Raw genomic sequence first — 17,649 nt, 5'->3', positions numbered from 1 at the left:
ATGTGTGCCCTGAGAATAACTGTAACATTAACATGCAGGCTGTTTAAAACGATAATATTGTTCATAGGCCAAGTACATCAATTACTACTGAACATTGACAGGGCATTTTCGACGTACGTGCACTTGGTTGCCTCTTTTCTGCCCGGCAAGCATATGTTACCAGAAGAGAAAACTAATGAAGGTTCCATTGTAATGTTAGTAGCATATAAGGTGAAGTATCTGGACCACCTGCATAAAACCACAATGGGTCCAAACACGTGGCGAAAATTCTACCCACATGTCGTAACGCTACCATTGTACTTTAGTTCTGCGCTGCCGTTGTGGTCGTGAAAGAGCCAGTGCTGTCGTTACGATATCTGAGCGCGCCACAAAAAGCGCCGTCGCTGTGATAAAACTACTGTCGCGGCGTCAACTTCACGTTCATAAAATGCCACATTATTGGGTGAAACAGTAAAAATTGATTGTTTTGTTTTGGTTGACTGGAAGCAAAATCCGCCACCTGGAAAGCAGGTATGTTACAAGCTATTCCCAATATAGACAACTACCATGTCATCCAAGGGTTAAGAAATAAAGAATAGTCCCGACGTTTCGGGACTAACTCTGCCTTTTCCTCGAGGGCGACGAAGTGATCAGCACGCCACGCTTTCCGTCCACTGTCACGTGGCGTAGACATTTGACATAGGAGATCGAATGATATAATAGCCTTCGAACATTACGAGAAAGTATTTGATTCAGTAGGAGCATCCACCGGCACTTATGCAGGCATTGTGGAGCAAGCGTATAAAAGAGGGCCATGTAAAGACACTACAAAACATCTATAGGCACTGCACAATCGGTAATTCTCCTACACAAGGTGATAAAGCAATCAGGAAGAAAGATAACAATCAGATAAAGTGTCATGTAAGTTCACAGAATATAGTTCATCATTTTGAACTTTCCACCGATCCACCTATTTACAAAACGCGTACAGAAGATTGGATTGTGAAGAGATAGGAATTAGTTACTGTAGTACACCTTATTAGTATCTGACTCCCTTCTGGCACTGTTTGCTTGCTTCGTATTATTTTTCACATCCGCAAAAAGAACGAGTCGATGCGACCTTCCAAAGTCAACGGCTAGTTTCAAATAAACAGCTGCCTCGTTTTATCGTACACATGTTTTCCATCAATATATCATTTAAGCTGCAGAGTGCCGCTTCTCAGGTAGGGGTTTCTGGTTACGAAGATATCATTGTCAATCATATTAGTAAAGGTCATTGATAATTTCTTCACAATGCTGGAAATAACGCTAATTTCTCTCCTTGGTATTGAATAGAAAAAGCCGCTTTGTGTAACACAAACACCAACGCACAGCGACTGCCAAAATGTATTCGGTGTTTTTTTTTTCTACCTAGGCGCAATTGCTACCAACCAAAATCCCTGAGTACCAATGATGCCGCTTGCCGAAGCATGGCAGTTAACATGCATGACGTAGAAATAGTGCGCTTCAAAGCGGTCACGTGTGCTGTACACCTGCGAAGACAGGAACATGTTTCCATAAAAGACAAAGGCGTGCGCTCGTAATCCGGTTCCCTCGCACAAAAGCCCCGTCTTAAATTTGTGTTCGCAACGAGAATAAATATATGTATGATATTTCGTTTTCAAAAATCTGTGCATAAAAATATTTGACTTGAATTTTAAGATAGAATGTTTAGCAAGACGTTTAACTGGGCTAGCTGGTAGAGATTCATGGTGACAACACAGCGCAAAAGACGAGGAGCCAGAGTAAGACAGACACAGGACATGCTCTGAATCTCAACTAAAGGCTTTATTTGCTAAAACTTTCTTATATGAAAGAAACAGGAGAAAGATACACCAGAAAACACACAAAAACAAACCTAAAAACTAAAAACACCTTTCAAAATGCGCACGACAGTCAAGCGTTATGAAGAAAATGCTGGAAGGAAACCGCTGGTTTGCTGACGCATTTTTGCTTGTCATTTTCAATGTTGAAAGCCTCAACCACTTCCCGTGTAGTCTTATCATTGTGCTTGTACAGAACTCGTGCGCGATGCCTGTTTCCTTCATATCAGAAGGTTTTAGCAAATAAAGCCTTTAGTTGCGGGTCAGCGCTTGTCCTGTGTCTTTCTTACTCTGGTTCCTCGTCTTTTGCGCTGTTTTGTCACCATGAATCAGAGAGAATGTGTGTATTTTCCAAATCTCAGGCAGCAAAATCGAACGCTTTTGTTTCAGTCTGTAGTGCCGCAGAAATCACTTTTTTACCATTTTTTCATGCCGAGTTCTTTTTTCGGGGGGGGGGGGGGGGGGGGGGGGCTAAAAAGCATTCTACGAGGAGTCGTTTCGTGCCAGCATTTAACAATCCTTAACCATACACGTGATTCAGTTTTCACCAATGGTGGGTTCACGAGCTAACGTCGTTCCGCCACTTCCTTTATTTTTTTTTTGTGAACCATCTGTCTTGTTTTCATTATAGCCTCTTTTTTCTGCTCCTATTACAGATCTTCCATGACATGCACGACATGCGTGTAGTCTAACTACGAGAATGTTCCTCCAATGTCACAGCTGCAACTGAAACGCCAACAGCTTCGAAGTCACGTTGGTGGCAGCGCTTAATTAACCCAGCCAAGCCAGGCGTCCTGCATGTAGGACAAAGCTTTTTTTGCGCGGTCAATCTAAACGTATACTGTGTCATAGCTTGCGGCCAACAGCGGAGGTTCTAGAGGCGCTAAACCTTGGCTGCGCAATCGTCGCATTTTGTACCTTCAAAAGAACTACCAGGATTCACTAGAAGTAGTGAGAACATTTGACTGCTTCGACTGCATTGTTATTCCGCGAAAAAAGCAACGAAGATATGTGCATTCTAATGTGAAAACCACAAGATGTTGAGGAATGCTACATTACACTCAGTGTCACATGTTTCTAGCTGTAGCAGACATAACAGGTAGGGCATCCGCCTAGCGTTCGAAATTGCAGAACAGCTGAAATGTCAGTGTGGAGAAAATAAAACATTTCCATCAATAAAAGGTCGATTCTAAATTCTGACCTGAAATAAACATTGTATTTATTTATTTATTTGAACCTCAGAGGCCCCGAAGAGCATTGAGTGAGGGGGGCATATCGAAATAGGAATATGCGGATGGAAAAAAACCATAACAACAGTTCAGCGAACGCGGTACAAGGCACGAACCTGTGCAACACGAACCTGTGAACATGTTTGTACGTCGGCAATGCTTTCCTTTTTTTTAATTCCCTCAAGTTTAGGGATATATGGGCTAAATGATGGCAACCTTTGGTGGACGATATTTCATTTCTACGACCGTGTCTCCAGATCACCCATAATTAAACCCTTTGCTTCATCAAAAAGTCCTAAACCGGTTAAACTTTAGTGGAAACCGCTTACCCATCAGAATTCATCACAATACTTCAGGATGACGATACCCGCCGCGACGGCTCATTGGCTTCAGCATTCAGTTACTGCTCCTAAGGTCGCGAGTTCGTTCCCTGCTGCAGCGGCCATCTTTCTATGGAGGCGAATTAAGAAACACCCGTGCGTTGAGCGCTGACAGCACAAGTTGATGAACCAGAGCAATCTAAACTTTTCCAAAGCCCTCTGCTACGTCATCCTGCATAACTCACATGCCGCTTCAGGACGCTAAATCCCACAATTTAAAACACACATAAAGCCGTTCACGTGTATCAGAATGCCTATAATGTGAATCTGGTAATTGGGAGCGTTTTCAATTTTTTGCCACTATTTTTCATGATTTATTGCTACATCAGTGACTCACGCAGATTTGCAGGTTCTTGTTAACCTTTTGATGTAGACCCAGCCAGTTCTTTAACACTGTCACGCGAGCATCGAAGAAACTGGTAAACGATGGCACATGACAAAGGGGCGCGCGAAACAAGCGAGATACGTCCATGCGCAGAAAGTACTTGCCGTTTGCAGCGTCTTCGCCGCTCCGCTTTGCCACAGAGCTCAGTACGGCCCCTTGTTCGACGCTACAAATATAATGCTAACGAATTTGCCGGCTGCACAACAAGCAGCTATAGCAGCTACAAAGTGCCTATAGCCCTGCACAGAAAATATTATAAAATACCAATCAAGAACGGACTCAGGCAGGGAAATATGATCTCTCCGGTGCTATTCACGGCGTGTTTACCGGAGGCGTTCAGAGACCTGAATTGGGAAGAGTTGGAGATAGAAGTTAATGTAGAATACTTTAGTAATATGCGATTCGCTCATTACATTGTCTTGTTCAGTAACATACGGGACGAACTGCACACTTGGTCGAGAACATCATATTAGTCGACGCTTCGCTGATTAAATTGCTTTGTTTAGCAAATCGAGAGACTAACTGCAAAGTACTCACGAGGATACCATAATGACAAGTGATTCGCTTGTTATATTGCCTTATTTACATAAGTAAGCGGATGAACTGCAACGCATGATCGAGGACTTCGAGAGACGAAGCTCAGGGAAAATAATGTGCAGAAAATTTATTTATTTATTGATACATACTGCAGCGCAATTAGTATATGCGCTATGGCAGGACTGGGAAAAACACAAAATGCAAGGTAACAAAATGCAGCAAAATGTACAAAATGAGCACTACAAAAAGTTAAAATCACAAACGAAATATCAAACAAGAAAGGAACTGTTAACGACAGGGTAAGAATACACAGCTATTATGCGTCTTCAACGGCAGTTACAAAGTTTTGAAATGGACAAGAACGAATGGACCCAGGTAGAGACTTCCAGGCTGCTATTGAACGGGGAAAAAAACTGAATTTGAACAAATTAGCATGCGCAAAATACGGCATCAAATTAAGCTCGTGATGACTTCTTATAGATGATAATGGTCCAAAGTTAATGTAGTGGTTAGCTGAGAGCCTTACTGAGGAATTGACGATACGATGTAAGAATTTTAATGATTCAGTGTGGCAACGGGCAGACAGCGTGGTTAAATTCAATAAGAGAAGTGTAGAAGAGGGTGAGAAATCGCGATCATAACGATGACATATAAAACGCACAGCTTTCTTCTGGACTGCTTCTAACATGTTAATTTCGAATTGCTTGTACGGGTTCCACACTACAGCTGCGTAATCAAGAACAGGGCGGATGAGAGATTTATACAACAGTAGCTTTGTGTCTTTTGGTGAATTAGGTAGCGTGCGTCGTAGATAACCTAGTTTTTTTAGTGCTTTATTACATACGTAATCAATGTGTTTAGACCAAGACATGTTATGCGTGAATATGACAACAAGATATTTGTACTGAGAGACCCTATCTACCACACGGCCATTGAAAGAGTAACTAAAATGGGAAACGAAAGTGATTTTCTGCACCCTGAGACGGTAGCATGAATTTATGATAGCCAACGAAGCGTTTGAAGAGGCAAGGGGATTCATCTACATAGGGAATGTAGCGACCACACATTGGGACTACGAGATTTGAATAACTAGCTGAATAATATGGAGAAGTACGTTTTGAAGGCACTCTTAGATAATGAAAGGCAGTTTACCAGTCTATCTAAGTGTGAAAATAGCACCTGTATTTTGTAGTCACCTTTGGGACAGAAAGTAATGACAAAAAAAGTGAGGAACCTAAAATAAGGACAACACAGCGAATTTTTGCAAAATGCTGAAAGTGTGTAACGCAACGTTAAAAGAGAGCAAGAGAGCAAAGTAGGCCAGGGAACGCACTCGAGCTGATGACATCCTAGCAGAAATCAAGAAAAAGAAATGAGCATGGCTAGAACATACAATGCGAAGGCAAGATCACTGATGGTCGCTCATGTAACGGAGTGGATTAAAAGAGAAGGCAAGCATAGCTAAGCGTGTCAAAACCTTAGCTGGGCAGATGAGATTCGAAAGCTTGCGGGGATGCGGTCGCTGCGGCTTTGCAGAGGACAGGGCTATGTGGGAGATATGGGAGAGGCGTTCTTCCTGCAGCGGGCGTAGATAGTCAGATCATGATGATGCTCAGATTAAACGGCTTCTTAGGTGTTCCAGGCCGAACCACCCGGAACCTGTGTGGCGCTACTAGCTGTGAACCAAGGCGTTTCTTATGGCGGTAGTCGCGGGCACTAAGCCAGTGATGGTTCCTGCTCAAGTAAGTTGTGCCATAGAACAAGGTCCTCTGTAGATTGAACTGCGTCAGAAAGAAGTCGCCCTTTGGAGATGAGCGCCTGCGTGACCGCAGTGACGATCTAGAGCAGGCTTCCTTCACCGTTGCCTCTTATAAAACAAAGTACGCTGGCTAGAGTTCTAAGCCAAACCTACCTGACATCACCCTATGTAAAGCCTCTTCTGACCGCTTTCATTTGAGCAGCCGAGACATCGGCCCTAGAACAACGTAGCTGTCGTATTTGCAAGCACGGCAGCCTCGTGATTACTGTGCAAGGCTTCCAGCTCCCGGCCACTTGTCTACATTTAGCTACTTTCCGGGTGGGGCACTGGATTCAGTGTCTGCTCCTTGACGGGAAACCCAAGGATATCCTCGTTGCTGATTCAGACGAGCAAGTGATAGTTATCTAAAGACCACATAAGATGACGGAAGAAACGAAGAAAACAATGAACTAGGGCGTTTACAAATGACTAAAATGAATAGGGCAATGCCGCTTTCGATCAGCATGCGCTTTGCGGTTTCAAGTACTCAACATCAAAGAGTTAAGAATAAACATGACGGTGGTAAACTCATCCGGTAAAATGGTATGAATAAGGTACGGAAGTCAGGGGAAACGAAGCAACACTTCTATGTAGTGCCATGGCCGGTCTGCAGCACGCTCGTCTGTTGTACGGCCTGAGCAATGATAGCGATTCCGTTATGGTAGACGCCGAGTATGCATCTGGATGCTGCCGCCCTACCTGCTGATTGCCAAGAAACATTTAAGAGACCCCGGCGCTTCGTTGCTGCACGTATTGTTCGTGGTCAGTCACGTTTGAGGTGTTTCATGGCTGTATCGCCAGCACATTCCTTACGTGTTTTACGACCTGTGCGCTGCCAATTTCATGGGAAGCTTTTGCTCCAATCTTTCGCTATTTGAGGCTCGTGGCTTGCTTGGATTCCTTCATGCACGCACCGCCCATGAATGGTAGCGTGTTTCGTACTTTTCTGTAATTCCTCACGGAGACGCCTGTTCTTTTAGAGCGCATTTCTTAGATGCCCGGTGATGCATTCCGTGTTGTAGTCGTTCTCGACAGAATAACACGCCACCTGACAACCGCTGCAGGCAGTAGCAAAGCGAAGCGCCGTCTGCCACGGTGGGAGCGAGTAATCGTACCCGGAAGGCAGCTGCCACGGGAACACCTCGGGATGATGGCTAGCAGCTTAGCACGCCACCTGCCAACCATGGCCGGTCGCGTGAGGAGCTGCGCTCAAATTTTGCATTACCGACTATCTTAATCGTCTATCAACTTTTTTAGGCCCGCTGCAGTTCACCATTGGCGACAGCTGCTTCCTCCACAAGGCTGGCTTGATTGCCCGTGTAAAGGAAGATAGAGAAAAACCGCAATGGACAGCAACAATGGTCGCAAGCAAAACATCACACCAGTCGTCTCGAGAGCCGGTTGGCTCTACAGCACCAACTCCGCAGTTAGTTGCCAGGTGCTTGTGATTAAGGAACCCGCGAATGTGTTGTTAATATTTTGGTTAGAAGAAACGCACTTGCTAACATAAAGGCCTCATTTTTTCCGGTCTCCCCTCCCTAATTACCGAAGCAATACATGCCACAACGACAAAGTGTACATGGTGGATCTCATTGCCGGAAAGCTTGTGAGAGCATCGCTTGTGAACAAAGCAAAGGCATTAACCAATTTCAACGAAAGCAAGGGATGGCTTTTGAAATTAAAAACATCTTTTGCATAGTAGTGTTTATGGTTACCAGCATAGCTTGTTAAAATGAGGGTTTGAAAGCCTCGCGAATAAAGGAATAGACTTCTGCAGCGCACGTTGGACAACCTTATGTTTCTTTCTTGATTTATGGTCGGGAAGTCTACCTAGGACTGCGAGTACCGTGGTCTGCATTCTAATGTTATCTGACAGATGATTTTACATTCTAATGAGATCTTTTAAAAGAGGCACTTTCACTTACTTTAGAAACAGGAGTCAAAATTCTCCTAAGCAAGAAGGTCTGCAATTAACGCTATTTGCATCGCCGCATTGTCCAGGTCCAAAATCTATATGTCCAGGTGTCTAAAATATATTGTCCGGGTTGCCAAAAAAACGAAATGAAAAACTTGCTTCGAGAAAAGAAAATCAATGCCATTTTCGTGCATGTGTACAGCATTGATGCTCGGAAAGGGATCAATGTTCCGCGGGTTCCAGAAAATAGCAGATGAAGACGCGTCGTAACAATAAGAGTGTAAAAATGGCAGCCGCATTTCAGGTATGCGCCAGACAGTAGAACATTCTATTTCTAGATTCCAGACAAATGGTGGTGCAAAACAGATTGAAATTGAGTGTAGAGAGAAATCTAGGTATCATGGTGCATTCTGGGCACAGAGCAAGTCCAGGGGTACAGTAGAAAATTCACGAATGGTGTGAATTTCGTATATCGCCCGGGTCAAACGCGCCGAGGTGACGCAGAAAGAGCATTGCCGTCGCCGAAGTGTTACTGAAGGAAAAAACAGCACATAAAGCAAAAAAATTACCGACGATTACGTTACTTCCTAATGCGAAATTTGAGCGCAGCAAATAAACTGTTTCACCTTTTCGATAGTGAGTCAACCCCAGCTGCGGAGTTGGTTTCAGGGACAACGCCGCCGATGCCGACACAAACAATATGATACCCTCGCTTCCGCAGCGCTAAGAACCAGGTCTAGCCGTGGGGAGGTGGTCACGTATTCGTCGACGTGCCGGGGCCTACGTGAAATAACCGGCGCGTCGGCAACTGAAGAGCACCCTATTCGCCACACAAGAACAGGGGGGGGGGGGGGGGACCCTTTCCTCCTCTTTCTGCATGGCGGCGACAGTGTTCTATGCAGTCACGTTATCTTGACTCTCTAGCGGCGTCAGCGGCATCCAGCGGTATCAGTCGGTCGCTGCTAGCGCTGGGGGGATGAAAGGGGGGCGGAGCTGGTTACGAGGCCGACGACGCGAAACCCAGGAACGGACGCCAAAGAGCTGCGCTCTAAAATCGCCGAGTGTATTTGGATGAGGTTGCCACAGCCGTGGATTTAAGTCATTGTGTCACAGTCTGCTATAATTTTTTAAAGTAGGCACTATAATGTGTACCACGACAGTTTCGCAGAAAATCTGAAAGAGCGATGTGTGGACGTCTGTGGAGAAATTATTCGACGATCTGAACGATGAGGCAGAGGTTTTTTTTTCCCTAGACTTGCCACTTGGGATGAAACATTAGTCCGTAAAGCCTCCCAGAAACAAGACACAGACATGCAATGACGCCGCCCTTCAGTCCGAAACCGAGCGCGTTTCGGGCACAACCACCAGCAGGGAAGGCTATGCTTACAGTATCCTGGGTACTAAAAGGTGTCATTCTGGAGCCCAACACTCCTAGTTGGAACACAGTCACAAGTACTCCTTGTTCTGGGCAACCGACGAGCCATCTTATATATAAACTAAAAAGAAAGAAAGGTTAGTTTTTATCTAAAGGTGTCACTTTCATCATCATCAGCCTGACTACGCCCACTGCAGTGCAAAGGCCTCTCCCATGTCTCTCCAATTAACCCCGTCCTGTGCCAGCTACGGCCACCGTTAGTTGGTTGGCCTCAAGTAGAATGGCACATACCCACTACGGGGGAGTGGCCAAGACACAGGCGGTGAACTGTTAAAAAGATTAGCAGTTTTAGAGGAAAAGGAGTAGTAATAGGGTCTAGGCTGACAGATTGGACGACGCAACGACAGGGGACCTGTTAGCTGGGAGATCGAAGATGGGACGACGGCTTTACGTGTAAATTTGAATGCAACATATGGAATGGTTCAATTTTGTATTCACTGAAAGAGACACAGAATAAAAATAAATCATAAATGAACTGTTTGATGATCAGAAAAATGAAAACAAATAGGAAAATAAATAAATAAAATTAATATTACCATGCGAGTCACTTTGTTTCCAGAATAAATTCGTATCCCCGCAAACTTCTTCATCTCATCCGCCCACCACCCCCCGCTGCGCTTGCCTTCTCTTGGAATCCACTCCGTTATCCTTAGGGACCAAAGTTATCTTTCCTTCACATTACATGCCCTGCCCAAGCCCATTTCTTCCTCTTGATTTCGACTAGGATGTCATCAACCCGCGTTTGTTCCCTCGCCCACTCCGCCCGCTTCTGATCTCTTAACGATACTCCTATCATTTTTCTTTACACAGCTTGCTGCGTTGACCTTACCTTAAGCTGAACGCGTCAATGCTGGCCGTCTCAGAATACGTGCGATAGTTGCGAACATCGATAACCTCCATTTTGAATGTGTGATACGCCCGCCTTCCGAAACGAATTTTGCCCCGAAGTGTGAAAACGTGTTCCCACTTCTGAAGGAGGCACTACGGAAAAGACTGAGCTCAATGGGATGTAGGGGTGCATCAAGCGGTAGTTAGTTGGTTGTGCAGCGTACCACAAAAACTTCTGTGAAGAGCCTTTGAGGCGTTGTATAAGCGTTGGAAAGCTTGGAATTTGCGTGGCGGGGAATATGCGCAAAAATGACGCAGATCTCTTTCACTTTTGCTTAATAGATAATTCATAAAAATTACTGCTTCATTTAACTGACCATCATATTTGTCGGTCCCTTAATGATAGTCTTTATTTTCTTGCTAGCTAGCTTGCAAGCATAAATTTTCAATCTCCGCTGGTCTGCGTTAAATTACAGTTTGAATTGGTACTGAGTTAAAGGTACAATTATAGAAAATAAAGTCTAGATTTAAATACGCTTTGCTCAGTTTTTGGTATACCAAGACCTTACTCAAGTTAATTTCCTGGTATAATAGCAATCAACCTTATTTCAAATGAGATACGCGATCATATGAAGAGATTAGCAAACACTTCGTGCGCTGTCCTCTTCATTCGCCACAATAGATTTACAACCCTCCACCTGAGCAAGCCGGTTGGAAATGAAGTTCTGTCACGAACTTCAACCTGGATGATGGCTGCGATAGATAAACCCGGTGCCAAATGATCACCACTCCACGTGCTGATATTTTGACCTCTGAGGCAAGCACGAGTCACGTCAGCGGTAGAGGCCCGTCGCAGCAATGTCGAGACACTTCTGTTTAAGCTGGTTGCTTGTTGTGTCCATCAGGGAGCGATCCTCAATGCGGGATGGATGCTACATTCAATTAACATTTTTTTCTTTGTTTACGTCCACCATTCTTCAGAAGTTCCTGTGTCGCTGTTCTTTTTTCCTGAACCTTGACTAGCCTAAATAACGTGTTGGGTCATTAAAAGGCTGTTATTGCTGTTAAGACAGCCCAGTCAGACTCAACGAGACTAGTAGATTGGTTCTGGATCGTTCTATGCCAAATGCAGAACCGTTTTCACTGGTCCAGCCAGTTTATTTTACGGCTATTTTTTGCACTGTACAAATGTAGAAAGCTATTTCGAACCTTATTTTCTAAAACATTTTTTCGTTGCGACATGAATTCATACTTTGAAGAGCAATGCAAAACTACGCCTCATTAAAATTTTTGGAAATTTCAGTGCTTACATTTCATGCTCGAATTTACTTCTGAACAATGTAGCAGCGAAGTTATTTCGTCTCGAGCAGCAAACACTGCAAGTGAAGATTGTTTAAAACTTCTATCTACTTGAATATCTAGCTCAAAAAGCATCAATTATGCTGCTTCTTCGGGCTTCACATGATATTAGAGAGCAATGCGAAACTTTTTGTGTTGTGTTGAGTTAAGTGGCGCAAAGCATCTAAGGCGATCATGCGCCAAGCAAAAGGTATAGGGAAATTCTTTTCTGTAGAATTTTACAAAAATCTTAGGTACACCGCTGGCGTAGAGTGCTTAAAAGTTACTTTGTACTAACTAGAAATTACGGGGTAATTATATTGTTACGGGGAAATACTATTTACATTTATTTACAAGCGGTAGGTGAATAGTTCCTAGCGGCGAGCATCAGGAAGCACCAACGCCAGCAGGAAGCACCAACAACCTCTTCTTCGTGCGACCCTTTCACGCGGGAGGCCACAATATCGTCAAGGTAGCACAGACACGTAGTCCACTTAAATCCGCGAAGGAGTGAGTCCATCATCCGTTCGAAAGTAGCTGGTGCATTACAAAGTCCGAACGGCATCACTTTGAACTGGTATAAACCGTCAGGTGTGACGAAAGCAGTCTTTTCGCGGTCTTGCTCGTCAACGGCAATTTGCCAATAACCGGAACGAAGGTCAATGGAAGAAAAGTATTGAGATCCGTGGAGACAGTCGAGAGCGTCATCGATCCTAGGGAGTGGGTAGACGTCTCTTCTTGTGATGCGGTTCAGGTGGCGGTAGTCGACGCAGAAACGCCAACTGCCGTCTTTCTTTTTAACAAGGACGACTGGAGAGGCCCAAGGACTGGACGACGGTTCGATTATGTCCTTAGCGAGCATCTTTTCGACTTCCTGTTGTATCACTTGGCGTTCGGAGCTGGACACCCTATAAGGCCGGCGGTGCAGAGGAGTGGCGTCACCAGTGTTGATACGATGCTTCACAATAGTCGTACGAGCTAAAGGGCGGTCATTGAAGTCAAATATGTCCTGAAAAGATGCCAGAAGATGGGTAAGCGCCTCGGCTTGGTCGGCAAAGAGATCTGAAGCGATCATATTGGCAAAGTGGTCACGTCTCGAAAGAGCTGTGACATGATCGTCCGGAGAGAACGATACACAATTTGTGACTGCAGAGATCACGTATTCATCGGTAGGGGACAGCGTGGCGAGGCACATGTCTTGAGGAAGCGTCTGGACGTGCGTACTGAAGTTGAGAACAGGTAACCACGCGCTGTTTGCCGAGACTGCGACAACCGTATGGGCAAGGGCAACATTCTTTGTGACGGGCAAATCAAGGACAGGGGTGATGATATACTGGCCGTTAGGAAGAAGTGGAACAGATTTAAACAATACGTAAGTAGCGGCTTCAGGTGGTAAGCGGGTGAACTCAACAGTACAGAGACGGTGCACAACTGGGGCAGGTGGTTCTGAGAGGTACGGTAGGTCCAACTCAACAACACTTGTAGCACAGTCAATAAGGGCTGCGTGCTCACTAAGGAAATCAAGGCCGAGTATGACGTCATGAGGGCACTGATTCAGAACGGTAAATTGCACGGTGGTTTGGCGGTCAGAAATCGTCACACGAGCAGCACACAGGCCGAGGACTGGGGACGTTGTGCCATCGGCAACTCGAACAACAGCTGTAGGAGCAGGCGTCAGTACTTTGCGGAGGCGGCGTCGTAGGTCGGAACTCATCACAGAAATGTGGGCGCCCGTGTCAACCAGAGCAGAGACGGCAACGCCATCGACTTGTATGGTCAGCAAATTGCGCGGGGCACGAAGAACTAAACGAGGATTTTGGAGCCGGGTCGTATCTGCAGCATCACCTCTGGACGCTGCAGAAATTAGTTTTCCGCCTGTGATCGTCCGTAGGGGCCGGGAGAGGAAGCGCGCGGTCGTTGCGGCGAACGGGACTGGCGGCGCTGTGGAGATGGTGAGCGGCTGAAGCGGGGCGGCGGGACGTCGGTGGTGGGTCTTGACGTGTCCAAGGGTCGCGAGAAAGAGCTTGAGTCTGCAGCGTCGGGGCGATAAGGTGGGGTCGAGTAACGGTTCCGCTGGGAGGAGTACCATCGACTACGGCAATGACGGGCGATGTGGCCGACACGGGAACAGTTGAAACAGATAGGCCTGTCGTCGGGCGTACGCCACTCGGAGGGGTTGCGCGGTCGAGGAGCGGCGTAAACAGGCCGGACTGGGTATAGTGGAGGGACTTCGGGCACTTGGGAGGGATGAAGAGCGGCGACAGAGGACAAACCCAAGTTAGCAATTTCCTGGCGGACGACGGCTTCAATAAGTGGAAGGGGCAGGGGCTTGTTGGCTGCAGGTGTTGCTATGGAGGCCGGAGCAATGGCTTCAAGCTCACGGCGTACGATACGGGTCACGTTCTCTGGTGAGGTCGGCTGGTTCCGTGGACAAAGATCTTGGCAGGACGAAGACGCAGCCGTGTTGGGCAGGCGTGCGATATGCTGGGTGATCCGTCGGCTTTTGGCGTCCTCGAAGCGGCGGCATTCTTTTACGATGTCTGCAATCTTGTCGCAGTTCTTATAAACGAGCAGATTGAAGGCATCGTCTGCAATGCCCTTCAGCACATGTCCGACTTTGTCAGCCTCGCTCATCTCCTTATCGACCGTGTAGCACAAAGCCAACACATCCTGAATATAGGACACGTAAGACTCCGTGGATGACTGGGCGTGACTGGCAAGATCTCTTTTAGCGGCAAGCTGCCGGCCGAGTGGTTTGCCGAAAAGGTCAATAAGTTTCTGCTTACAGTCATCCCAACTGGTTAATGTCTCTTCGTTACTGTCGTACCACTTCAGCGCCGTGCCCTTAAGGTAAAAAACCACGTTCGCAAGCATGAAAGTTTGGTCCCACCGGTTGTTAGCGCTGCACCGTTCATACTTGCGAAGCCAGGTCTCAACGTCAGCGTCGTCGTCCCCATAGAAGGGTCCAGCATCCCGAGGGTGAGTGAGGACCACCGAGGAAACTGATGCTGCCGAATCTGGAGGAGCGGCTTCCGTCATTGTAAGCCGTGGAAGGTAGCGGCGGCGTGAAAGGTACGTCGGGGGTGGAAGGTAGCGCCCGCTGCGTAGTTCCGTCTTACCCCGCACCTCCACCAAGATGTTACGGGGAAATACTATTTACATTTATTTACAAGCGGTAGGTGAATGGTTCATAGCGGCGAGCATCAGGAAGCACCAACGCCAGCAGGAAGCACCAACAACCTCTTCTTCTTCGTGCGACCCTTTCACGCGGGAGGCCACTTCGACTTCTACTTCCTCTTCGTCGTAGCAATATTTTAGAAATTGTTAATAGTAAAAGCTTTAAGGCAGGTCGAGTGACCTCAGAGGCTATCCTTAGCTGGGCAGAGATCTCGATGCTCCCAACAAAGAAAATTAAGACATCAGCCTTTCCCGTACGGAAATGTCATATCTGGTTTGATATGAAAAAATCCAGATATGAACAAATAGGGAATTGGGCATATAAGGTCTTATATTAATATACGGGCGTATATAGCCTGATATGCCCAATTCCCTATATACCATTATCTGAATGGAACTCATATCAGGAAATATATGTATATATGGTCGTATATGTCCTGATATGCCCAATTCCCTATATATCCATATCATGACTGAACTCATATCTGAAAATATATGAATATATCTGGCATATATGGCCTGATATGCCCAATTCCCTATATATCCATATCATGATTGAACTCAGATATGGATATATCTGGCATATATGGCCTGATATGCCCAATTCCCTATATATTCATATATGGATTGAACTTATATATGGAAATATATGTATATATGGTCCTTATATAGCCAGATATGTCCTATCCTTATAAGACCATATCTGAAGGAGCCCATATATGGCATTTCTATATATGGTCTTTATATACCCAGATACGGCCAAATCCGTATATAGCCATATCTGCGAACAGTCATATATGGATGAATATACTTATATGGGCCATATATGGCCAAATATAGATAAATCTGTATATGTCCATATTTGGCTGGAGCTTATATATGGAGCTAGTTCTATATACGAACATATACTGACAGATCTGCACATAACCTTATATACTTTTGTTAAATGTTGAGGGGAAATTTCCGCTAAGGCGGAGCAGACTTCCATTAAGCTATTAATTACTTATTCGCATCCATCCAAGCACAGTCATACACCATGTCCCCAGACCAGGACGAATCTTTTTACGAAAGAGCAAAAGTTCCTGTGGAAGCTGTGTCGGGTCCCTTTGTAGCCGTGTGACGGCTTGGCGGAATGAAAATGAGTGATTACTCCCTTATTAAAACCTTATAAGCTTTCATATGTAAATATATAATAAATGGCAGCCTATGGATATGTGCCCTCAAACGGCGAGATCTACCGAAGGAGACGGTACAAAAAAAATTGAAGAAATCCAACGATTTGCGGCGCGCTTCATCTGCATCTCCGCAAGCACCTAGGCTCCCCTTCTCTAATGTTGCAGGCTGCTACTTTAAAACAACACCAGCATCACAGCCAGTAAAACTATTCTCATTCGAGTTCTGTACTGCTCGCTCTCAGTGACTGCCTGCAACAGCGACGCGGCCTTCTATCACATTAGCCAATAAAGAGTGAGCCTGGGGCGTGGCGTCTCCACAGAGTGATGGAGGGCGGCCAAACAAAAGATGTAATGAAATTAGTTACAACCATTGCAGAATGCTGTCATACATATGCCGTTATCGCCACATGCAGACGTAAGCGACTGTGCAGTACGTCCTTACCGCTACTACTTCAGATATGTAATACAGCTTAAATTTTTGACGCAGATTTTTATTTTAAAACTTTGAGAGATACGTTGGTGCTGTGTAGGGGGGTTATACAGGATGGTTAACATTATGTAAGCGATAAACCTGATTTAATAGACGATTAATTAACTAACATTAACTAATGAACATTTCATTTTGATTCTAAGGGGCAATATTATGTTGCGAAATTAAAGGCCGTCATCGTAAAAGGTGAGTCCAGTTTCTAACTTTTTTTTTAATTGGTATAGGGGTTTGAAATATCGAGCGCCAGATTTTGCGCTTTTCAAAGCTCGCTGAGTTGACTTACCCGCATTGAAAATGCATAAAACTGTCGGTCACTTTTTTTTATGCATCAAACACAGACACCGTTTCTGTATTTTGTGATGTAGAAAAAGTTTCTTTGAATTCGCGACGATACGACGCGCAGCGACGCGTTTATGAATAGACAGTTTTAGCTGTGCGTCCGCAAAAGCTGTGCGTACGCTACGGGCGCACCTTACGCGCGCTGCCACCCGCCCTGGCAACGACAGTTTTAGTCGGGAGTGGCTAGCGTAGCACCCGGGAAGCGCAGGATACAGTGGCGCCATCTAGCGACAGCAAGTCAAAGCTCCTGAACTGTGTGCTGAGGAAACTTTTTCCTCTTTTATTAATGGCAGTGGTGGTTGCATTCGAAGGCTTTGTTTCTGTTTTAATGTAAATCAATTGAATCAAATGAAATATAAATTCTAGCGCAAAGTTGGAGAAGTACTTTATCGGAGGTCGTTGCTATGACGACAGTGTACGCCGTAGATAGTTAGGCTTAACATCAAGAAATTCTTGGGTGTATCTAAAAAACGATGACTATTTGTCACATATATCGTTACGGAGGGGTGAGAATGCACAAAATAAAAGTGAATACAACCGTTTAGGGCGAGCTATCGCGTCGAAAAATGCAGCGGTGATCCAGTATTTGGTTCGAAGCGGGCGTGCAGGGCGCCGCCATGTTGCCAACGTTAACCATGCAAGCCACGCTCTAGCCACGCAAGCTGCGCAACGCAAAGTCCGCTGGCTTGCGTACGTACGCAAGACGCAGGGCACGCGCTTGCGTTCTGCGCATGCGCACTACGGTCCCCGCAATCTCCTTGCGTACGCTAAGCCCTTGCGGA

Source organism: Amblyomma mixtum, chromosome 4, assembly GCF_055824585.1.
Source record: "Amblyomma mixtum isolate Tamu chromosome 4, ASM5582458v1, whole genome shotgun sequence".
Lineage (NCBI taxonomy): Eukaryota > Metazoa > Arthropoda > Arachnida > Ixodida > Ixodidae > Amblyomma > Amblyomma mixtum.
The sequence above is the reverse complement of the archived record's forward strand: the minus strand, read 5'-3'. Positions refer to the sequence as shown.